The sequence below is a fragment of the Chelonoidis abingdonii genome, chromosome 3 (assembly GCF_003597395.2).
Source record: "Chelonoidis abingdonii isolate Lonesome George chromosome 3, CheloAbing_2.0, whole genome shotgun sequence".
Classification (NCBI taxonomy): Eukaryota; Metazoa; Chordata; order Testudines; family Testudinidae; genus Chelonoidis; species Chelonoidis abingdonii.
In genome coordinates this window covers 184032905-184057978 of record NC_133771.1, presented here as the reverse complement: position 1 = coordinate 184057978, position 25074 = coordinate 184032905, and the positions used below count along the sequence as shown (strand labels likewise).

General features: G+C 42.4%; 1 long non-coding RNA gene across 2 annotated transcripts in view; it reads left to right on the top strand.

Moving 5' to 3' along the window:
- LOC116818943 (uncharacterized) overlaps nucleotides 1–25074 on the top strand; it is an 82234-nt gene that overhangs the window by 33817 nt on the left and 23343 nt on the right. The window lies entirely within an intron of this gene.

Genomic DNA, 25074 nt, shown 5'->3' with positions numbered 1-25074 from the left:
TGCTGTATTGGAGCCAGAGAGCTCAGCCTCAGCTAGGATTGAGGTCTAAAAACTGCATGATTGAGAGTACAAATATACAACTGTGGCTTCAAAACATTCAGGGACAGAAGCACAGATTTATATTGTTTTTCTTTTACTTGTCCTTTTTAATGACCCCGTGATGCTTCAAAAACAGGGAATCTGTTTTCTCCACTTCTGAACTGAATATCTGTTGCCCTACATGCCACTGAGATCATTCAGGGGGATATGTATAGCTGTGTTCACAGGCTTCCTTAAAAATTATTCTGTTTAGGGAGGCAATAGCGTCTAGAGAATATTAGAGCTATAAATGCAATGACTGGCCTAGAACAGGGTGTAACTACTGCAGGTGAGACAGCAGGAAAGGTTCACCAGAGTTTGAGACATTTGTATACCAGGCTTTGTGTCATCCAGCCGAAAACCGTAGATCCATCTACAGAGCCCACTTTGAATATCCCCAGATGACCATGCAGTGAAGATACAAAGTTTTAATTCAGGATAACCTCTAGAAACAACCAGTATTTCAAAGTTTAATACTTTGGATTTACACCTGTGCCTCTGAGGCTTTCCCCGTTGTCATGATGCTTCTGCCAGAAATCAAAGCTCTATGCCACACAGGTGTTGCCCAGTGTCCCTGTACAACCTCTCCATGATTGGACTTCCCCATGCAGCAGAACTACATTTCTCTTGTCTTTCAGGCTTCTCAGGAGCTGGAGGATTTTAGCCTGGGGAAAGGAATACTTGTGCAGTAGAACAGCAGTTCACCTCCTGCAAGACAAGAACCTGCCACACAAGTAATTAAATTTTAGACCAAAAAAAAAAAAATATGGGCCCCACTCACTCATCTGTAATTAATCTTAATTAAGATTAAGAAAATAAAACCTCTCCTGCTGCTGGAGTCTACAATGATGGTTTTGGTGCCAAGTATGAGGCCCACAAAACCTAATGTATGGAGGTGGATAAGGTTTAAAAATTATACTGAAAGGTTTAGTAACAGCATCTCTAAATGGCTCTGAATCCAATGATGTAGAGCCAGACTACATTTTCTGTATAGCACCTTACTACTCAGGTTTCCCATTGACTTCCACAGTTCAACAGCATTTCATTCACAGAATTAAAGCTCAATTACACACTTAGGGCCAGATTTGCAAGTGGTCAGCACCTACATTTTATGGACTGTGCTTAAGCAAAAAGAATAAAAAACCACAACCCCCTTAACAAGGAACCTATCAACAGAACCACCTTGTCCTCACATCATCATCTTGCCCAGCTCTCCAAATGACCAAGAGAACATTTATACATCTGTGAGGTTTAAGCTATTGTATCTAAACTAGCTTCAGTGGGACCACTGCTGGAGTAAGATGTTGCTATTCAGCATGAGTAAAGAGATCAGAATCTGGCCCTTAATGTTTACTTGAGTCTGAGTCCTTGTACCCCATGGCCATACAGCTGTTTTCTCAGGCATGTAGGGAAGAAGCCAGGCTGATGGTGTGGGCTTATGGAGCATCTGTTGATTTTTTTCTTTGCCCAGGTATTGTCCATTAAGTGTGTTATCAGTTATGAATTCTTTTATATGAAACACTGTTTAGTTGAGATAGGCATGAAAAAGTTGAAATATATAAAGAAAGCACATAGAGGATTCTGCTGAACTATCTATGCAATGCATTGCTGACTAAAACCTGCAAGGCACTAAAGCAAAAGCATTATAGATGAAAGACAGAGAAACACGCACATGCTTTTTAAACTGATTTAAACTGTGGCACAATAATTCTTACCACTCCTCCTTATCAACAACCGGCACGTGAAGCTCCTCTTCTTCCTCATGCTATTGTTTATTGTTATGGTAGCACATAGAGCCTCCTGCTGAGATCAGGGCTCTGTGGTGCTGGTCACTCTGCAAACACAAAATAAGAGAAAATCCCTACCCCAAAGAATTTACAATCTAAATAGACAAAACAAACAAAAGATGGGATAAAGAGAGTATTATCATTGCATCCTCTGCATGCAAATCCTCCTGTCTCCTTGCACTCTATATACAGTCCCTCCCCCAACCCCCTTTCTCTTTCTACTTTGTTTTTTTTTCCCTCTCCCATGTATCGACAAGGCCAATATCCGGCCTGGTGTCCTCTCCCTCTCTCTCTTTCTCTTACCATCCATAAAATGGTCATTGTTCCGGGTTTGACTGGAATGCTCTTTCAGATAGGGGCTTCCACATTTGAGTTGAAGGCCTACCAATGTCCAGCAGCCACTGGTTTACTGCAGAAGCCAGTCCCAGAAGGTCTCTGTGGAGCTCTAACTGTTCTGCTGGAGGAGTCGATCTTTCCTTTCTCTACATTGTTGGCTCAGCTGCCTGTGCTGCAATGTATCTGCTGATGTACAAGTAATGTTTGACTGAATTCAGGGTGTGCCATGTCCCAAAGGAAGTATTTTCAGGGCTAGGTCACATAAGTTCGGAGAGGCAGAAAAGTAAGTCACAAATGAGGGACATCTGGGTGTGATGCTGTGGCAAGTGAGCATATGGGGGTTGGAGGAATCTGGGAATGTGTTAAGCAAAAGGGTAGTAGTCAGCATGGCAAGTGCTGCTTGTATGGGGAACACAACCACTGCTTCCCATTGCTCTTCAATGTCTGTGCTAAACCCCAAATACACTGTATACCCTTGCTTTTTAAACTCATGTTACTTTTTGTACATACAATGCCTTGCTGAGAGATTGTGGGTTACAAAACCCCCATTATGGCATTGCCAGGGTTGCCAATGGCTTATAGGTGATGGTCTCACTTAGAAAAGGATTTGTAAGCCAGGCACACGCATGACTTAACATCTTACACAAGCACTACTGAAAAAAAATGGATTCCGCCCAGGGCCGGCGCTACCATTTAGGCAGCCTAGGCAATCGCCTAGGGCACCAGGATTATTTGGGGGGCAGCATTTTGCCGGGGGGGAGGCAGGCGGCTCCGGTTGACCTGCCGCAGGCATGCCTGCAGAGGATCCGTTGGTCCGCGGCCCAGTGGAGCTGCCGCAGTCATGCCTGCAGACGGTCGGCTGCTCGCACAGCTCCGGTGGACGGCCAAAGGCATGCCTGCGGCATCTCCACCAGAGCCACAGAACAACGGATGCTCCACAGGAATGACAGCGGCAGCTCCACCAGAGCCGCTGGATCAGTGCGGGGGGCCGCGAAATGGCCATGCGCCTAGGGCGTGAGAAACCCTGGCGCCAGTCCTGATTCCGCCTATTGTGCAGCAGTTAAAATGGGGCTTTGGTAATAACCCAGTTCCATAATTACCTCTTTCTCTATGCCAGAAATAATTTGGCCAGGCAGTTTTTAGCTTCCTCCAGTATGTGGATGGCACTTCAATATTTGAAGACTTCAGTAAAGTTAGATGTTGATTTTTAAACACCTGTGTCTTTGTGAGGGCTGTTTTCTGGGAGATACACTGTGCTTTTATTCTGTCATTAGTCACATATATCATTTACGCTTACTGACTATGGCTCTGGTTTTATCACTTCTTGCCAAAGCACCTCTGTGTTAGAAAGAAAATTGACACCTGACTGCAGCTTTGTTTCCTTGGTACATTATCTTGCTTTTCTACTCTCCATTGTGAAACAAACCCGGTGTCCTCAGACTTAAGTTCCTGTTCAACATATCTAAATAATAATCATGGTCATTCACCGCATTCAAACTGGTCTGACTCTTTGGGATTCTTATGCCCTGCACTGTAGAATGTTCATCCTCACCTCTCCGCAGATGTGAAACCCTTGTTGCTCCACTGCACTCGGAGACAGGCCAAGAGGAGCCATGCACCTAATCATGGGTTTTATACCACATATACCACCATGGTATCTGTCCCCTTGTCTGGTGTGGCAGACCAGAGAAGGGCATAGGGTTATGGCTAGTGGATCCACCAGATCCATCCTCTTGTTGCCCCTACTTCCTTGGAGTGTACAGGGGCTAAAACCACTACTACAGCTCATAGTCTAGCATGAGGCTGTGTCTACACTATCCTGTGACCATAGGTCTGAAGGGGAAGGATTCCCCTGGATTCACTATACAAAATCCATTTATTAAATACTTTGATTGGGGGATAAAAATCCATGCTTCTGTCTTCTGCAATGTGTTCATTTTTAAATCAGACAGGCTAATGAAGACACTTTCCCCCCAGGCTCCATATCCGTCCAAAGGTATATCCAATATCTAACAGTAACTGTGAGCTACACAGACAAGCTTATGCATGCACTTCAGGAAGTTTTAATGACATCCACGGTAACCATGCAGTGCTGGATTAAGGTATAATCTAACTAAGCTACATCGTAGGGCCTCTAAAAAGGAAAAAACTGACTCTATTTCAAATGTTATCAGAATCGGTTGATAAATAAAGGAGATACGGGAAAAAAGATTTTCTCTAAATATAGACATTTTCATTCAAATATGACAAAAAATATGCACATCTGGCTACACAATACTCTTACCCTCCCCTTACCTTTGACTAATTGTTCATTATTGACAGGTGGGAGGCCAGGGCTGAGAAAAAAGGATAATGGCACTTATAAAATTAGTATTTGTACGAGTAAGTCTGCTATCAATCTCCTAAGGCAGCGTTTTGTTGGCCGGCTGCTACTGGTGAAATTCTGACCATGACTTCATAACTTATTTAAATAAATAAATAATCTCACTGCCAATAAAATCAGGAAAAAATGTCAGGTCGGAGACGGCAGCGTCATGAAGCAATCCTGCCAAGCTCATACTCATATGTTAGTGTGTTCTTTCATCTTTTGATCTATACTTAAGTACAATTGTGTGCTTTCTGCTTCATGTGCTGTCCATGCTTCACATGATTGAGTTTGCAGGTGATTGTTTTATGGACTTGAGTCTAGTGGATCTTGAGGAGGATAAATTTTGTGTTGGCTTCCCTCTGTCAGTTTCAGGAACCTTCACAGAAAATATCAGAGTGTGCAGATGAAAGGATAAATAGAGGGTTTTGAGAGATGTGAAGGAAGATATACATATATATAAAAATATTCTGAGTACTTGATGAGCAAGTTATTTCAAACTCTGTGTATATATGATGTATAGGCTATTAAAGCCTATAATATTCATATTTGCTTGAATATAGGCTAGTTTTTCTCACTTTCTCAATGCTTGTCTAGAGATTACCAGTCTTTTTTTCTGGTAAATTCTTTCTTTTTCTTTCGCACATAGAGCTTGTTGTCAGTCTGTGTGTCCGAGATGTTTACTAGAGATTAATTAGTGGTCCTGGGGGAGACAGAGGATAGAGAAGTGAACGTGAAGAGAGAGAGCCTAGAAGAAAGAATGGAATTTTCTGCTCGACAGGCTTGGAGTGTGCAAGATAATATTTTATTATTGGTTGTATGCCATGTAAAAATTATTATATAGACTTATAAATCACATATCATATGCATAAATCATTGTATTTTTATAGTATGGCAAAAGAAAAATCCCAAGAATTCATTGTTTTGTAGTGAAAATTAAATCGGAATAAACATTTTGTAAATATATTTTATATATAGTCTGGATAAACTTTGTATCTCACTAAGAAAATTAATCAAACTTTTTTTATTTATAGAAAAAGAAGGATAATTTTCCATATTAATGGTGTAAAAAAAGTTATATATTCTCTCTTGTTTTCCTGTGAGAACATGGAGAAAATAGCACTAGCTTTCACAGAAATATCCTAGTAAAATAACACAGGTTTTTGGCATATATATATATTTGTTGTTGTTTTGTAGATATATAAATCTCAATATTTATAATGTAAAATTATTTTTTTTAGAGGTTTCAATAAAAAATTTCTGCTACTAATTTTAGTTGCAATATTAGGTAATTCAGCATAACCTTCTATAAAAACAAAGCAAATCAATTTATTGGAAAAATACAACATGCATACAATTTTCTGATGATTTCTTATTATCTGGGTGTAATTCATATCAATATAACTAAAAATTGAGATTTAAGCTTGTGGGTTATATGCATCCTATATCCTGTATTGCCTCTTGTATCCTCTATTGCCATCTTATATCCTCTAAGAGTCTCATTGCGTATTCAGACAAGGAATTCCACAATTTAGATGCCCCAAAAGAAAAGAAAAATTTCCTGAGAATTCTTCCAGTAAATTGTATTATTTACTGCATTTTTTTATTTTGTTTTTTATATTGTTTACTTCTACTTTACTTACATTTGCAATTAGTTCAAAAAATTTGTCTAAAATTTATTTCTGTCATGATATCATCGTTACAGAGAGGGCTGCTGAAAATGAAGATTGTTCTAATTTTTACAACTTCGTGTTTGTATATATGCAAATATAAAGCTTTTGCGTTTATATATTCAATGTCCTTTCTGTGAAAATAATAAATTCATTTTTTTTATGGTATGGGCCTCTTACACTCGACATAGCTTAGAGATTCAGAATGTCATAATCCAGCCCTGTAATCACAGCAGTGAAATGGGAATGCTTTGTGACTTTCTCAGAGATCTATCATGTGCCTATAGCCTTTTCCATAGTTCTCCTGAACTGTGTTTTATATATGCAGAAGATCAGAAAGATTTTACTAACCCTTCCTCTATTTATCATGATGTACAAAAGATTGTCCTGCTTTGCAGCATACTTTAAACAAATGTAAATTTTGTTATAGAGTCAGCAATTTAAGGCAGAGGGTCTTGTAAACTGTAGGTGAGTCCAGATGTGCACAAATGGTCTTAAATGATTTAATTCTTTGAGTTCAAGTTTATAGCTGAGCTGAGACATTGTCAACATTATCAGTGAGAGGAATGAGGTCGGGGGAGGGAAGGGGGCATTGAAGCAGTGTAGAGATTAGGATGGTGCAGGCTCTTCCTCTTTGTCAGCTTTACCCCTTTAGCATATGCTCTGGCACAGCTACTAAAGGACCAGCATTCCCCTATACAAGGGCAATTATTAATATAAGGGATTCTTCAAACAATATGATTTTTGGTAATTCAGTTTAATTGTTAGAACTTTGACAAAGAATGAGGTTTTCAAAATGTAACTTTTCTTTGATCCCTCTATGACTAAGGGATGATCCTCAAAGGGTATGTCTACACTATGAAATTAGGTCAATTTTTTAGAAATTGATTTTATAAAGTTGATTGTGTGCATCCCCACTAAGCGCATTAATTTGGCAGTGTGCGTCCACAATACCGAGACTAGTGTTGACTTTCAGAGCATTGCACTGTGGGTAGCTATCCCACACTTCCCACAGTCTCTGCCACCCATTGGAATTCTGGGTTGAGCTCCAATACTTGATGTGGCAAAAATATTGTCACGGGTGGTTTTGGGTGTATGTCATCAGGCCCCCCTCCCTACATGAAAGCAACAGCAAACAATCGTTTCTTGCCATTTTTCCTGGGTTACCCGTGCAGACAACACAGCACGGCAAACATGGAGCCCACTTAGCTCGCCGTCACCATATGTCTCCTGGGTGCTTCTGGCAGACACAGTACTGCATTGCTACAAAGCAGCAGCTCCTTGCCTTTGCAGCAGCAGACAATGCAGTACGACTGCTAGCTGTTGTCGTCGTCTCCTGGGTGCTCCTGGCAGACCTTGGTGAGGTTGGTCAGAGTGCCTGGACATAAATGGGAGTGACTCCAGATAATTCTCTTCTTTAAGTTTCGTCTCATGGAGATTCAGTGCTGCTTGGAATATCATGCGAGCTGGTGGCTTCTGCCTCAGGCTGCTCTCCCAGTCAGCAGCACCGCATGGTCCCACCTCCCCAGCCTACCCCTTGCTCTCATGGCTGCTGAAGCCTGGACAGTAGTAAGGAGCAGTTCAATTATAGGCTGAGCAAGTGCAGAATGGTGGTAGAATGTGCATTTGGACGTTTAAAACCGCACTGGCGCAGTTTACTGACTCAGTTAGACCTCAGCGAAACCAATATTCCCATCGTTATTACTGCTTGCTGTGTGCTCCACAATATCTGCGAGAGTAAGGGAGAGACGTTTATGGCAGGGTGGGAGGTTGAGGCAAATCGCCTGGCCATTGATTATGTGCAACCAGACACCAGGGCAGTTAGAAAAGCACAGCAGAGCACACTGTGCATCAGAGATGCTTTGAAAACCAGTTTCATGACTGGCCAGGCTACGGTGTAAAAATTCTTTTTGTTTCTCCTTGATGAAAACTCGTCCCCTTGGTTCACTCTACTTCCCTGTAAGCCAACCGCCCTACTCTCCCCCCTTTGATCACTGCTTGCAGAGGCAATAAAGTCATTGTTGTTTCAAATCATGCATTCTTTATTAATTTGTCACATAAAACAGGGGGATAACTGCCAGGGAGAAGGAGGGAAGGACAAGGCCACACTGCACTTTAAAACTTATTGAATGCCAGCTTTCTGTTGCTTGGGCAGTCCTCTGGAGTGGAGTGGAGTTCTGATAGCACGGATTCCTCTCCCCATACAGCTATCAGATTCAGTACCTCCTGTTCAGTCCATGCTGGAGCTCTTTTGCGATTCTGGGACTCCATGATCACCTCTGCTGATGAGATCTGCACGGTCACCTCTGAGCTTGCCACGCTGGCCAAACAGAAAATGAAATTCAAAAGTTCACGGGTCTTTTTCTGTCTACCTGGCCAGTGCATATGAGTTGAGAGTGCTGTCCAGTGCAATCACAATGGAGCACTCTGGGATAGCTCCCAGAGGCCAATACCATTGAATTGTGTCCACACTACCCCAAATTCGACCCAGCAAGGTCGATTTCGGCACTAATCCTCTCTGCCGGGAGGAGTACAGAAATCGATTTTAAAAGCTCTTTAAGTCGACAAAAATGGCTTCATCGTGTGGACAGGTGCAGGGTTAAATCAATCTAACACTGCTAAATTTGACCTAAATTTGTAGTGTAGACCTTTTCCCTGAGTTCACAGAGAAGTGCTGACAGAGCAGACCCATAAGAGCAGAAAATTGCACACCTTCCTTTCTCATGTCATAAATGTGGAAGAAGGGAAGCAGGGCCATCTGTGCCTTCCTCCTTCTTCCCTATAAATACCCACCACCCCCAGGGCTGCTTCACCAGACCAAGGGATTAAACAACCCAGAGCCCCTTTCCTGCCCCCATGCTGCCCCCAGTAGTGAGGGACAGGATCCAGGTTCACCATTCCCCCTGATGCTGATTCTTCTAGTTGTGGGCATGGGAGGTGGGGAGAAAAAAATGTTTCTCAAAATGAGGGAAACTGACCTAGCTGCTTAAAGGGGAGGTCAGTGCACTGCAGGAGAGTTTGAAAAGGAATGAATTTGTTCAGAACTGAGCCTGTTCCACACCAGCCATCCCAGACTAGCACCATGTTACCACCCTTGTCTAGGGAATTTGTCCTGAGACATTGCCTTCACTTACCCCACACTAAGCTCTGGAGACCATAGTTATGTGTGTCACCAGACTGCTGGCAAATCACATGGTAAGAAAACACCTGTGTGCACCTTTGTAGGCAGAGCTACAAAACTCAGCACTGAAATGAGGTGTGCTTGATTCCTCAGGGTCTTCCTCTGGTGTGACAGTGACATCTCTTCTATCCTGCTGCAACTAACACCTCCACCATTCAGTCTGACTACACCAAACACAGTGGACAGAGCAGGAATGCATGCAGATAATACTGGAATTAAATATTTGGAACACCGCACAAACAATGGCAAATTCTCTTAGGATTGGTCTAATGTGATTTAATGTAGAAATGGGGCTAGGGAAGTTTTAGTGTGAACCAGTTAGTGTGCAGCGCATTAGTGTGCACTAGAATTTACACCTGTCTGGTGCTGACTAGTGCACTGAATAGACAAGTCCTTAGTCACTTTTTTACTGTTATTTTGGACTCCCCCTTACTGAACCATTCCTACAGACTGTGCTAGGAACGTTAACTCTGCATTAATGAAGTTTTGGGACATTCAATTCAATGAGATTGAAAGGTGACCTATTTAAAACTGATACAGGGAAATATTTGATCAAATGCATAGTTAACCTGTGGAATTCAGTTCCACAAGATCTATTACTGCATCCAGGAACATAGTAGGTTTCCAGAGGGACTGGATATTTACATGGATAATGAGAACTTGCGCAGGCACAAAAGTAGGATACATGTTTTTTTAAATCACACCCTTGCGTTTTGGGGCATAAGTCATCCACAAACTGAACGATGAGGAAGAAACATCCACTATGAACAGGTTATTCCATGGTTGTCCACTTCTCTCCTATCTTCCTGTGAAGCCTGGGTATTGGCCACTGTCAGAGGCTAGTTCTAAACTAGATGGAGCCCTGTTCGATGTGGCAATTTCTATGATGCTGCAAGTACGCCACCTGCAAAACTCTCATTACAGCTGGTAGAAGGTCCATGTGTGGAGAGGTGGAAGGATCAGGCCCTGTTATGTCACAGACTTGAAATATAGTCTTGTAATGAGTTCATAGCTAGGAGTATGTGATTTCCCACCCCCACTATTAGTGTCTTTCTCCTATGGTGATTGATCATATATGTGTGTGTGAGACCCAGATCTTAGATCGTTTAATTAATCAGAACTCTAACTACTCAGGCCAAGACTGGTGAAACTGTTTATATGTTTTAAAAAATTGGTTTCCTGCTGGCTGGCTGGAGAATTGTTCATTAAATCATAGGCAATAAACTGCTTGCCAATATTTTCATTCATCCTGTCATCTTATTCTACAAATTCATACTTTTTATTTACAAATATCTGTCTTTATTTTAAATACCCTTTAATGAATTGTTAAGGCATTTCTGCATTAACATACTATCACAGTGCTTGCAAATTTAATCTAGGACTTGAAATATATATAGCTTCTTTCTTTAAAGTGTAGGAGATGAAGTTTACAGCAGTTTTGCTATTACTAGTAAATAATAAGCTGCATAAGCAAATGAAGGCCATTATAAATCTTGTTTCATGGACAGTTTAGCTTTAAACAAAAGGATTTCTTCATACTGACCCTCATTAATCTGATTAACGGGTTGGTAAAATGAAGCATGAAAATGAAGCACGACATTAACATGCATTGATTGTACTAAATGTCTAAACTGTGTTGCTTGAAAGTGGAAAAACCTTGAGAGCAGTATTCCCCGAACAGTTTACATGGTTAAGATTTAGATGTAGCTGAGTTTTATAGCCTGTAAACAACCCTGCTCCAATGCATTAAAGGGAGATGCTATAAGAGGTTCAGACTCTGCTGAGGTTAACACAAGAGGGCCTGGTGTAGTTATCATCTGAAGGAAACACTGGACAGGAAAACATGATGGAATAATGGATAAAATCTGTACTGATTAAACCTAATGTAAACATGAAGAAAATAGTTGTGTTGTGAAGTCAGAATATAGTTAACTATTCTAAGAGAACCGTCTTACCATCCTGCCCATCTCTGTCTTCAGTTGTGCTTTATTGCATTTTCTTGCTTATTAAAAAAAGTTTGGGAGGGGCTGAAATTTGCATCTTGATTGGAGATTTTGACTTCTTATGGTGCAGGAGCTGCACTGTGTATTTTAGACATCACTACAGCATGTTTTTTTAGGGTCCAGTTTTCTTAATAAAGTGCTGTGTAAAGAAGCTTTGTTTCTTTGGGCACTAATCTCCTTCAATTGCAACTAAGCCTCTTTTATGCATACTGTACCCTCCTATCCCAAAACTACAGCTGTGAAAACTTTTGTTTTGTGCTTTGCTAGAGTGGTCTTTCTGGGGGAGGGGGTTCACGTTATTTTTATTCTGTAGCTAGCTTTTGAAACTAAATTGAGAATTTGAATTTATCTTTTCATGCACAAGCAAAGTCAGTTTTAAAGTTGTGAAAGGACAGTATGAATAAAATCGGAATTCAACTGTGACTGGTTCAGTTGCTTAATCTACATTTCTTTTTTATAGGCGTCTTGAAAATTATTCTGAAATACTATTGAACGTTCAGGGAAGGACAATCTGGCAATATACAGCATGATGCTGAATTGAACATCCTAATAACTTAGAGACCAGGCTAGAGGTTTTAAAATATAAAAAAGGTATTGAATTACTATCCCATGAACATCACACAACAAGAGAGGGGAGGAAAATCATTTATAAAAATAGTAAAATGTCACTGTAAAAATCTCAGTAAACCTTGGTTTAAATGCAGTGTAAGATGTGCTGAAAAATATAGCTGTATTTGGAGAGTGATAAAATGTGAAAGGAAAATGCGCTTCCCACAGATGTGCAGCTTCATAATGCTTCCTAGGGCAGCTTACAGTAAGATAACGTTTTCACTGTATAAAGTAGATGTGTAATGTACACCTCCAAGATTAATTCAGTGACCTGGGAAGGAATGCTTTCCCATGCTTCCTTTCCTCCCCCTCCTGTTGTGTGTACAGTGAAAGTCACATAACGCAGGCAGAGCCTGAGTAAACGGACTTCATATGACCTATATTAGGGACAGAATCTTTCTCCTGACACTAAGGCACTGGGGGGGCTGATAGCATTTTCAAAATTTGTTAAATATTTTTGGATTTTTAAAATAAAATTAAAGGAATTTTTTAAATGAAATTTGCTTCAAACTGAAAAATTGAAACCTTTCATTTTGAAAATATGAAAAGGAAACATTTCTATTTCTTTTTCAGATTTTTTCCTCAAATGAAAAACTTGGCAACATAAAGCTGAACTTTTGCCATGTTTTGGTAGTTCCAAAACTGCATTTTTTCAGCTGAAAAATTTCACCCAGCTCTACCCAAGAGACAGAATCAAAATACCATAAACTTGAACATCCAATCAGGTTCAAACAATGAATTTAAAGTAGTTTCAGATGTTTCATCTGTCCTGGAATCCCCTGCCAATTACTTGAGATTTTACAGTCAATTTTTTCTATTTTTACAAAAATTTTCCTCTTTCCTGTTGTGGGAGTGGGAGGTGAGGTGGAGAAAGTGGCTCTCAAAATGAGGGAAACTGACTTAGCTGTGGTACATTGAAGAATAAGGTACAACTCAGTGGGAATCAGGAAGGCAGAATCTGGACCAAAGTAAACAAAGAGTTATAGTAATTGTAGATGTTACCTATACAAATAACAGAATTTTCAAGCAGGTGGTTGGAGGAGGGGTTGGTTAATTGTTGTTTTGTTGTTTTTTAAAATTAAGGCTGCAGTAGAGAATTTGGTGTCAGTGTCTCTTTTTAATGTGCCCAGTTTCTTGAAGATTTCTATCATGATAAGACTGGCCTTAAAAGTGCAGAGACAGTTTTCCCCAAAGCTCTTCAATAAATATTAAAAAAAAAAAAATCAGACACAACAAACTGCACTACATAAATGTGCGTGTTGTCCCAGCTGACGAATGCAAGTCAATGTGGTTAAGCAGGAAATGCACTATATTATGGGTAGACAGAGAAGGGCTTCATCTTAACAACTGCCATTGCACCTAAAATAGTCCTAGATGTGTGGTCTCTTTTCTGCTTAACTCTGCATTTCTTTGCTTTTTGTTGTTTTGCTTCCTGTTGATATTATTTTTAATACATCTGACAGACCTCACAGGCTGCAATCAGTGGCCATCAACATTAGTAGTAAGGTGATACAATTACTCTTCTGTGTTCTTCTGGTGGATGACTCATGTGACATATCTCAAAATGAACAACTACTGTATCAATTATTTTATGCCTCACTGAATTGAGTATAATGAGTGCTGTGTTGATTTTGTTTTGTTTTTTTGTTTTTTAAGAATTATGCACCAGCCACATTGTATGATGCAACTTAATTCACAAATGATATAAAAGTCTAACTGACAAATGGGTTCAGGCTTAGAATGATGCCAGTGAACTGGTGGCTTTGATTTGTGTTTTGGCACTTGCGGTGGTTTGATTTTGCTCTTGACCAAACGGAGTATAACTTGTCCTGTATGAACATGTACAGAAATCAAGGACAGGACTTTCACATAATGGACTGCCTTCTGCTCACTGGTACATCCCCAATGAAGTCAACTGGGAACAGAATTTGCCCAGCATGTTTTAAAATATGACTTTACACTCTGAAAAGAGATTGTGGCATTGAGGGGCTCCTGTTTAATAGGTCTATCTGCCTTACACACCAACTGGGCTTAATTTACAAGTAAAGTTGGGTTAGGTGGTTGTTTTTGTGACAGTGTCTGTCTGGTTACTAGCTGGCAGACAAGCTCAGATTAGAGCAATGGGGCAATTCACTTGTGTGTGAATATCAAAGAAATGCTAAAAGCAGTGTGTGTTCAAGCCAATTCACTTGTTAGTATAGATCAAAAGGAAATAATAATGTTATTGTCCACTTCTCCACATCTCAAACCCCATCATTAGTCAAACCCCAGGACCAATTGCCATAGAGAATTGAACTTGCTTTCTCATCCTTAGAGGTGGTCCCTCTCTAAAGCCTGACTGCAGCACACTGATGCGATAGTGTTCCTGTGCTGCTAGCCACCCTGCACCTGTTCCATGGAGAAACAGAGAACTTCAGCCACAAGGCTTTCTCTCTTTCACGTTTCATGCCTAATATGGCCAACATCAAGCATTCAAAAATCAACAGTCAAGTCTCAAAAAATCATGAGATTGAGATTCATGCAGTAATAAACTCTTTTTATTTGTTTCCTTCTGTTGGTTCCTTTAGGGTCACATTTCCAAGCTCTTCTTTACAACCATGAGAGCATTTTAAAAATGAAAGCTGAGTCTCATATACTGACCTGACTTTAGTAGCTGGTGCTTTATTAAAAAAAACACCAATATCATGAGACTCATGAGATTTTTAAGCTGCATGTATGCTTTAACTCTGTGAGTCTTTACCACCCTCCCTCCCTGCCCTACTCTACTGCTAAGGGTTATTTTTCTTTTTAAAATAAAGCCATTTTGATGTGATCAGTGGCTAGGGCTCCTGTGGTGCTTTGTAGCTGCAACTGAGTAAGAAACAGTCCCTTTTACAGAAAGGAGGAACAATGAACAGAGCCCAGGGTAGCTGAAATCCAGGACTGTGTTTCCTTGGAATGAGCAGACCCCTGCTGACGTGGATGATGTCACAATGCTAACATACAAACACAAAAATAAGCAAAAGCCAGCTGTTGTCCAACATGTTGGCTTCTGCAAAAGGAAAATAATTTCAGAAGCATAGTAAATTTTATTTCAATTTGAAAAAATCTTGTCTCTTTCCCACTTGGAAATAATTTCCTTGTCTTCTGGGAAGTTTTAAACAATAGCCAGTTCACAAAAATATTAAGAAATGGGATTATATTTTTAATAAAGGTAAATAAATCTGCATCTTTCAGATATCAAATATCTGTCATGTATGAAATTAACATTTCCCCCTTTAAAAAGCCTTTAGAGGAAAGGTCAATATTTGACCTAAACCGCTCTAAACAAGAAGGGCTGGACATGAGGCTGAAATTCCATGCTTTCAGCTGTTTTCTTGTGTATTTCAGCAAATAAATGTAAAATTACCTACTGTTCTGACCTCAGTTGTACTTAGGAACAATGGAGCTGGATTAAGGATGGAGTTAGTCTTTTTGCCATATATTTCCTGTTTGATAATTTAAGCCAGAATCCCAACAATAGTTTAGTATAGTTTTTCACATGTAATTGTCATATGTTTCTGATTGCTGCGTTCACATGCATAACAACAACAAAACAGAAAGGATCTTACTTGCATAACCATTTACATGTGAAACAGGAGAGATCTGTTGATGAAAAGTGTGTGTGTAGTGCGGGAGGCTGGGATTAGATTGCTGTTGATCCTTTACACAAATGGAGGCAAGATAACGCAAGAAGCCTTCCTCCCTCCATCTGCATCCCATGCAAAGGCCAGGGACCATTGCATTCACTGTGCTCAAGGCAGGGTAAGACCTATTCTTTTATGGGTCCTGTTCTTTGCAAATCACTAAGGGGGAGGGAACATGGTCTCATCTTATGAAGTGGGCAGGGTGTGCTGGGGGAGCATGTTATCACATAAAGAAAGGTCAATTTGACACCTCTCCTCAGGCCATCATGGAGCATGGAGGATGTGCATATGCCCTTGAACTCCTCCTAGGGCAGCTCCTCCTCGCCTCACATTCAAGGCTGTGGAGCTAATCAGTATTGTAGCTCCTTACAACACCACCTTCAGTGATTTAAAGCACTTTTCTTCCTGAATGATTCCCCAATATTACTTGGCCATATCCAGGCTGTAATCACATTGCCTATTGCTGAAATGTAACCTCCTCTGGGAAGCAAGACATGGAAGGACCCAGTGCTGGAACATGTAACATCACACAGCAATGCTAACTGATGATTTAGGATACTGAGCTCCAGGGAATATTGTATCCCATTGATGCTGTAGGGAGGATTTAACTAGGGAGAATGTAAGCATCCAGGTTAGAATTTATCCATCATACTTGGATTAACACCCTTCAAAAGATGACAAAAGCATTATGGAGTTTACAATCAGTCTGGACAGTTGTTTTCATCTCCTCTAACAGCTGAAGTCAATGGAAAAACTCCCAGTGATTTGGGATCAGCCAACAGATTTGGGATCAGCCTGAAGAAGGTAAAGTGTGTGCAGAGTCCCCCTGTTCATTGTACACAATCACGATATAAATTCCTTATTGTTCAGACAGCGGTGTCACTGCAGAGAAAATGGGAACTATTTCACAATCAAAATAACTTTCTTGGAGAGTTTGGACAAATCCTTCTCTCCTGATATTTTTTTCTCCAACATGGTAAATGAGTTTATTTGTAGGGCTGTCAATTAATCGCAGTTAACTCACAAGATTAACTCAAAAAAAGTAAATGCGATTAAAAAAATTAATCACAATTAATAGTGGGATTAATCGAATTATTAAACAATAGAATACCAATTAAACTTTATTAAATATTTTTGGATGTTTTTCAACATTTTAAAATATATTGATTTCAGTTGCGACACAGAATACAAAGTGTACGGTGCTCACTTTATAATTTTTATTACAAATATTTGCAATGTAAAAATGATAAAAGAAATAATATTTTTCAATTCACCTCATACAAGTACTGTCATGCAATCTCTTTATCATGAAAGTGAAATTTACAATGTATAATTTTTTGTTACACAACTGCATTCAAAAACAAAACAATGTAAAACTTTAGAGCCTATTAATGCATTCGGTCCTACTTCTTGTTCAGTCAATCGCAAAGACAAAGAAGTTTGTTTACATTTACGGTAGATAACGCTTCCCACTTCTTAATTACAATGTCACCTGAAAATAAGAATGCGTTTGCATGGCACTTTTATAGCCAGCATTGCAAGGTATTTATGTGCCAGATATGCTGAACATTCATATGCCCTGTCATGCTTCAGCCACCATTCCAGAGGACATGCTTGCAAGCTTGCAGGCTGATTATGCATGTTTAAAAAAAGAATTCTCCTTAGGGGAGAATTGTATGTCTCTTGCTCTGTGTTACACGCAGTCTGCCATATATTTCATGTTATAGCAGTCTTGGATGATGACCCATCACATGTTGTTGTTTTAAGAAAAATGGTTACCTACCTTTTGTAACTGTTCTTTGAGATGTGTTGCTCATATCCATTCCATTCTAGATGCGCGCGCACCCATGTGTGTGGGCATAGGAGATTTTGCCTTCACAGTACCTGGAGGGCTGGCTGTGGCACTCTCTGGAGTGCTGCACTCATGCCCTGGCATACCAGATGCTACCAGCCCTATGCCCTCTCTGTTCCTTCTTGTGAACAACTCCAACAGAGGGGAAGGAGGGCGGGTAATGGAATGGACATGAGCAACACAACTAGAAGAACAACAGTTATGAAAATGTAGGTAACCGTTTTTAATTCTTTGAGTGCTTGCTCATGTTAATTCCATTCTAGGTGACTCACTAGCAGAAGCAACTGAGGTGGGTTCGGAATTCACAATCTTGCAGTTTGTAGCACTGCTCTGCCAAAACCAGCATAGTCTTGAGCATTCTGGGTCAGTGCATAGTGCAACACAAATGTGGGGACTGACGACCAGATTGTGGCCCGACAGATCTCTTGGATGCCTGCGCCCTAGTCAAATGATCCATCATGATCAATGGTGGGGACACTTTCACCAGCTCATAGCTGCAGCGGATGCAGGCCATGATCCAAGACAAGATTCTCTGGGCTGACACTGGCCAACCTTTCATCCTGTCATGAACAGCAATGAACAACTGTGTTGACTTACAGAATGGCTTTGTTCTATCAGTGTAGAAGACCAGCACCCATCTGACATCCCGGGTATGCAGCCTGCACTCCTCATCCCTCACATGAGGCTTTGGACAAAGGATTGGTAGGTAAATGTCTTGACCAGTGTGGAACTAGGAGATGACCTTTGCCAGAAAGGCCAGGTGCAGACACAGCTGGACCATGTCCCTGTAGAAGACCATATAAGGCAGCTCCCACTTGAGTGCCCTGATCTTGGACACCCTGTAAGCCGAAGTTATAGCAACCAAGAAGGCAAACTTCCAGGAGAGAAGCAGAAGGGAGCAGGAAGCCAAGAATTCAAAGGGGGGACTCAGGAGTCTGGACAGCACAAGATTCAGATCCCAAGGGGGGACTGGGTCTCAGACATGCAGGTAAAGGTGCTCCAAACTTTTCAGGAAATGCCCCCTCATGGGATGGGAGAAGACCGACTGGCCTTGAAACGGAGGGTGGAATGCTGAAATGGCTGCCAGGTGTACCTAGATCGAAGATAGCAACAGACCCTGGTGCTTAAGGTGCAGTAAATAGTCCAGGATGTCCTGCAGCTGGGTTTTATCCCCACGAATGTGTTGGTCTGAGACACAACACGTGAACTGCTTCCACTTTGCCATATATGTAGCCCTAGTAAATGGTTTTCTGCTGCCCAGCAAGACCTGCTGGACACCAGCAGAACACTCCTGTTCATCTGTACTCAGCCACACAGCAGCCAAGCCATCAAGTGCAGTGACTCCAGGTTCCGGTGCAGAAGGTTCTGTGACAGCAGATACAACCAAAGAGGTAGCTGCAGCGGGATGACTGCCAAGAGACTCTGCAGTGATGACGAGGCCAGGCCGGGGCTATGAGGATGATCAATGCTTTGTCTTGCATCTGGCCACCACTGTAACCTTCTCCACCAGAGTCCCAAACTCTGGGGCCAAACCGTTAGGGAGAGATTCCTGGAACTTCCCAGAGAATGAAACTGTATTAGCTCTGCAGAGCCTGATGATTCGCCACCCAAAATTGCAGGCTGGCAGTAGAATAAATCTGTCTCACAAATAAATCAAGTTTCTTGGAGTCCTTATTTTTGGGAGTCAAGGAGCTGGGGACCTGTTTGTCTTTTTCATTGGCTGCAGATACAACCAGTGAGCCCGGGGACAGGTGGGTAAAGAGGTATTCAAAACCTTTGGCTGACACAAAGTACTTTTTCTCAGCCCATTTCAAGGTGGGTGGTGTGACGTTGCACTCTATATGATTTTATGAAAATATGCTAATGAGTTTAATATAACGTAACTGGAATATGCTTCATGCAAAAGGTCTTTTTGTAAGGTATCATTACAAAGCTTATAATCTACTGAGTGTGATCATCCTATTTGTATAAATGTACCACTCTTGTATCTGAAACTAGAAATATGAAATATAACTCTGAGGGCCTATTATAATTATGCAAAGTGTGGGCCATTAATGGTGGTTTGGAATCTTGATGACTCCCATTAACAAGGACAATTGACTGCAGATGGCTATGTTTTATCTGTAAGTCTTCCTATATATGTGTGTGCTGGCAAGTGGGTAATGAAGTCTTACAGTGACATGTGATCATGTAACCTGAACTGGAATCCATCTGTAAGCAGATTCAGGATGAGCTCTACCCTGACATCTGGTGGTGAATTATGGCAAGTGTGGAAAAGAATTTCAGGAGCTGATCTTGTTTGCATAGGCACACCCACTCTGCCTAGCATAGCCCACGGCAGCCTAAAATGGTCACTTTGACAGCTGTGGGATCCTCAATTTCTCTGCTATTGGGGCAGGAGGAATAAAGTAGTGTTAACCTGATTATGTGAATGAGGGACTATGAACGTGTTTTATGACAGAGGATCTCACCATCAACTAGTAGCACTCGCTAGACAAGGGACATGGGTGCCAAAACCCAGTGAATTGAGAAAGGTTGGGGACTGGTGTGTGTACCTGGTTGTATGGGCCCCTTTTGAGGATCTGGAACACCAATTGCACCTTCTGTCTCCACTATTGAAGAGCAGAGCTAATTTTGATTCCATTAGGAGTCTATCTAAAGGCTGCTGAGCTGAATTCACTTTGGGCCAATGGTGCACCAGCACTGGGGCTCCCCTACTACGAGCTGAAATCACTTACTGAGCTGAGATCACTGAGTGCTGTGTTAACTAGTGGGGGTGCCTGAAGATCTACCGCTACGCGGCTGGCAGAGCAGCGCAGTTTGCAGCACGGTTGGAGCAGCCCACAGAACAGTGAGCAGAGCCGATCTGAGCCGTTTGCGGGATGGTTGGAGTGGCCCACGGAACAGCGAGCAGAGTGGAGCGGTTTGTGGGGATGGCTGGAGTGGCTCATAGGTCGGCTGGAGGAGTGGCACAGTGGATGGAGTGGAGATGGTCATGGTGAAGGCTGCAGTAGAACTCCATGGAGAGGCGAGGCAGTTGGCCCGGCCCATGTAAGGTGCCCATTAACACTCTGTGTATGCCCCCCAGCGCCATTTCCACCTGAGCTAGGGGGGTAAAACTCTGCAGATAAACTTTTGAACTCTGGGGCGGAACTGACCAGGGACAGAGACTTTTGGGTTGTCAGACTTTGGGATGATTGGACTTAAGACCCTAAGGGGAAAAGGACATTGCCAAAACTTACTTGGTGCGTATTTTGCTCATGGTTTATGTTATTAATCCTGTTTGTGGTGTTTCCCCAATATGATGCCAAATTGTTTCCCTCCTTTATTAAAAGGATTTTGCTACACTCAGACTCTGTGCTTGTGAGAGGGGAAGTATTGCCTCCTAGAGGTGCCCGGGGGGGGTGGTATGTAATTGTCCCAGGTCACTGGGTGGGGGCTCGAGCCGGTTTTGCATTGCGTTATTGAAACGGAACCCATGGAACTGACCTGGCCTTTGTTGCTGCCAACTCAAGGCCAGAAGGGTACACATCTTTACCTGGTGGCTATTCCACAATTGAGAAGGAGAGGGGGTGACGGACCCAGGAGGGACAAAGATTCCGTCTTATGCAACAAGATATACTAAAACGGATGGAGCCGGAAGCATACAGAGCTTGGGAAGTCCTACATCCACACAAAAATGAGGAAACACCTTGGCTACCACCTGAGCTGGAACAAGGGCTGTATCCAGGGAAAGGATTGTTGCCCAGACCTAGGAAGCCATTCTCCAGTCTATGGAAAGAAACTTATTTGATAACATCTCTGTTGGGAGCAAAATGATGTTTGATCTGAACTCAGTTGTATACTGTATCAGGCTTAGATTGCGATGTTTTATTTTATTGACTTGGTAAATTCACTTTGTTCTGTCTGCTATTACTTGGAACCACTTAAATCCTACTTTCTGTATTTAATAAAATCACTTTTTACTTATTAATTAACTCAGAGTATGTATTAATACCTGGGGGAGCAAACGGCTGTGCATATCTCTCTATCAGTGTTATAGGGGGCGAACAATTTATGAATTTACCCTATATAAGCTTCATACAGTGTAAAATGGATTTATTTGGGAGTTGGGCATCTGAGTGTTAAAGACAAGAACACTTCTGTAAGCTGCTTTCAGGTTAAGTCTGCAGCTTTGGGGCATGTGGTTCAGACCCTGGGTCTGTGCTGGAGCAGACTGGCGTATCTGGCTCAACAAGACGGTGCTGGAGTCCTAAAATGCCAGGGCAGGAAAGCAGGGGAAGAAGTAGTCTTGGCACATCAGGTGGCAGCTTCCAGGGGGGTTTCTGTGATCCAACCCATCACAGATGGGATGAAGGAATGGGTCTGCCACAAGGCCTTGGCTATCTTGAGGACCCCTTCATGCACAGTCAGGCAGGGCAACCCAGGCAAGTGTAGAGGCTGAGAGAACATTGAAGAGGGTGTCCTCCTGCTCTGCCATGTCCTGTACCTCAAGCCCCAAGTTCTTGGCCACATGCCAGAGAAGGTCTTGATGCTCCCTGAAGTTATCTAGCTGGCTAGCTCTGGAAGGTCCTGCAACCACCTCATCTGGGGACAATGAGGAAGACTGGACCACCGGTGGAGGTGCTGAGGTCTTGACCACTGTCAGAGAAAGAGGCTTTGGGGTGGGCACAGGTTCCTCCACCCCGACCTCAGAATGGGCTTTTGGTACCAGGTCTGGTGCCGGTGGAGCCACCATCCGATATTCCATTGCAGGCACCGAGGAGTGCTGTGAAGGAGGCATCATCACAACTGGTACGCCCCACACACTCCAATAAGGCCATTGCACTGGCTACTGGCCATGCTGCTATTGTGGTGCCACCAATGAGGGACTCTGGTGCCCAGTGACACCGATGAGACCGTGACAATGGGCTGAACGGGCCATCCATACTGGAGGAACCCTCCTCCAGCAACCACGGAGGAGCTGTCAATGCCTGTGTTTGTTTGCTGGTTGTAGCTACTGGTGAACATTGCCTGGGCATAACTGCAGAGTAACCGGAGCATCAAGAGCAGTACCGGTGCCAGGGGGACCAGGACCGGGACAGGAAACTGTCCCACCATGCTGGTGATTGGGACTGACGCTTAGAGGACGACCATCGAGACAGCAAGTGGTGCTGGGAATAGAAAGGGGAGTGTTGGCACCATGCCAGAGAGAGTAGCACCGTGGGGATCTGGAAACTTGCCTGGGTGACTGATGACATGATTGGGATCTGCCCCAGGATTCCAAATGCGGTGGTGGTGATCAACGTCTTCTATCTGGTGACTTGTGTTGTTCCCCTGTTCTCTGAGGAGCCTTAATGGTGGGCTTGCCTTCTTGGGGAGCCTTAGCTGGGTCCTGCAGCACCAGGGTCATCCTCAGAGCAGGTGGAGACCTGTGTTTTCTCTGTGCCGGGGGGAGCCTGGGCTGACAAAGGTGCAGGCAGGAGTGTGGGTCCCATACCGCTCCCATGAGTCAGTTGCAGACCTTTAAGGGGGCTGGGCACCTCAACTGGAGAGGCATGATCGCATGGACATGGGTCCCTTGATAGATGACCACAGGGCCTTCTTGCTCAGTGCTGGGGAGCACTTCTTGGCCGCCTTCTTCGGTGCCAGTGATGGCAAATGATACCAGTAGAAGTCAGGTCCCAGCGATGTGCTGTGCACGGAGGCCAAGGCATTTGGTGTGACCTGCCTGGATGGCTTGGAAGCCTGGTAGAGGGCGGACTCCATCAGGAGAGCCCTGAGGCAGATGTCCCGCTCCTTCTGGGTGCGGGTCCAAAAGTTTTTGCAAATTTGGCACCCCCCCTTAATGTGTGACTCCCCAGGCACTGAAGGCATCTGCTGTGGTAGTCACTAACACACATAGGCCTGTTGCAATCCGAGCAGAGCTTGAACCCAGGAGACTGGGGCATGCCCCGCCTGGGGCAAAGTCCCACTGTGACCCTAACTAGTAACTCACTAACATTTAACAAGTACTTAAAAATTTCCTAACAACTACTTAGCACTAGCAAAGTGAATGTACAATGGCATTAAGGCATGAAGTTCAGAATGGTAGACACCTGCTAGCTCTTGCTAAGCAAGAAAGGTGCTTCGACTGACCACCACAGGCGGTAAGCAGGAACTGAGAGGATGTGGGGCTGGCAGTGCCTGGTATACCGCCGCATGAGCACGGCACTCCAGAGCGCGCCACAGCCAGCCCTTCGGGTACTGCTAAGTCAAAAATCTCTGACCGTCACGCGCTCTGGTGCGCGCACACCTGGAATGGAATCAACATAAGCAAGCGCTCCAAGAAGAACACTTTCACTGCAGATTTGACAAAATGCAAAGAAGGTACTGATGTGAGTTTCTAAAGATAGATACAGCACTTGACCTAAGGTTTAAGAATCTGAAGTTCCAATATCTGAGAGGGATGAAGTGTGGAACATGCTTTCTGAAGTGTTGAATGGGCAACACTCCGATGCAGAAACTACAGAACCCGAACCACCAAAAAAAGAAAATCAACCTGCTGGTGGCATCTGACTCAGACAATGAAAATGAACATGAATTGGTCTACACTGTTTTGGATCATTTTCTAGCAGAACTTGTCTTCAGCATGGATGCATAACCTCTGGAATGGTGATTGAAGCATGAAGAGACATGAATCTTTAGCACATCTGGCATGTAAATACCTTGCAATGCCTGCTACAAAAGTGCCATTCGAATGCGTGCGCTCACTTTCACGTGACACTGTAAATAAGAAGCAGGCAGCGTTATTTCCTGCAAATGTAAATAAACTTTGTTTCTCTGAGCAATAGGCTGAACAAGAAGTAGGACTGAGTGGACTTGTAGGCTCTAAAGTTTTACATTGTTTTACTGTATTTTCGAATGCAGTTATTTTTGTACTTAATTCTACATTTGTAAATTCAACTTTCATGATAAAGAGATTGCACCACAGTACTTGTAATGGGGGAATTGAAAAATACTATTTCTTTTGTTTTTTACAATGCAAACATTTGTAATAAAAAATAAATATAAAGTGAGCACTGTAAACTTTGTACTCTGTGTTGTAATTGAAATCATTATATTTGAAAATGTAGAAAACATCCAAAAATATTTAAATAAATGATATTCTATTGTTTAACAGTGCGATTAACCACACGATTAATTGTGTTCAATTTTTAAAATCGATTTACAGCCCTACTTAAATTTGATTATCGCTGGGCATGCTCTAACTAGATTTTGCTCTGGAAACCATAAGCAATAGAAGGACCTACTAAATTCATTTCTGTGCAACAAAAGGAAAGCTTAAACTGTTGCTTCAACCTTCTTAAAATTTACCCAAACTGGAAGCAAGAAATAAATTGTTATGTACAGTATTGGGCTTCTCTATATCTCTGTATAAATGCTGATTGCTCTTTTTATTCCCCTAGACACAGTGAGGTTCTGCTCTGAAAACTGACTGTGTAAATGACATCTTGTTGTTTAGTGTTTTCCATCTGGAGGTCGCATTCTGCTTTCAGTTATATTGGTG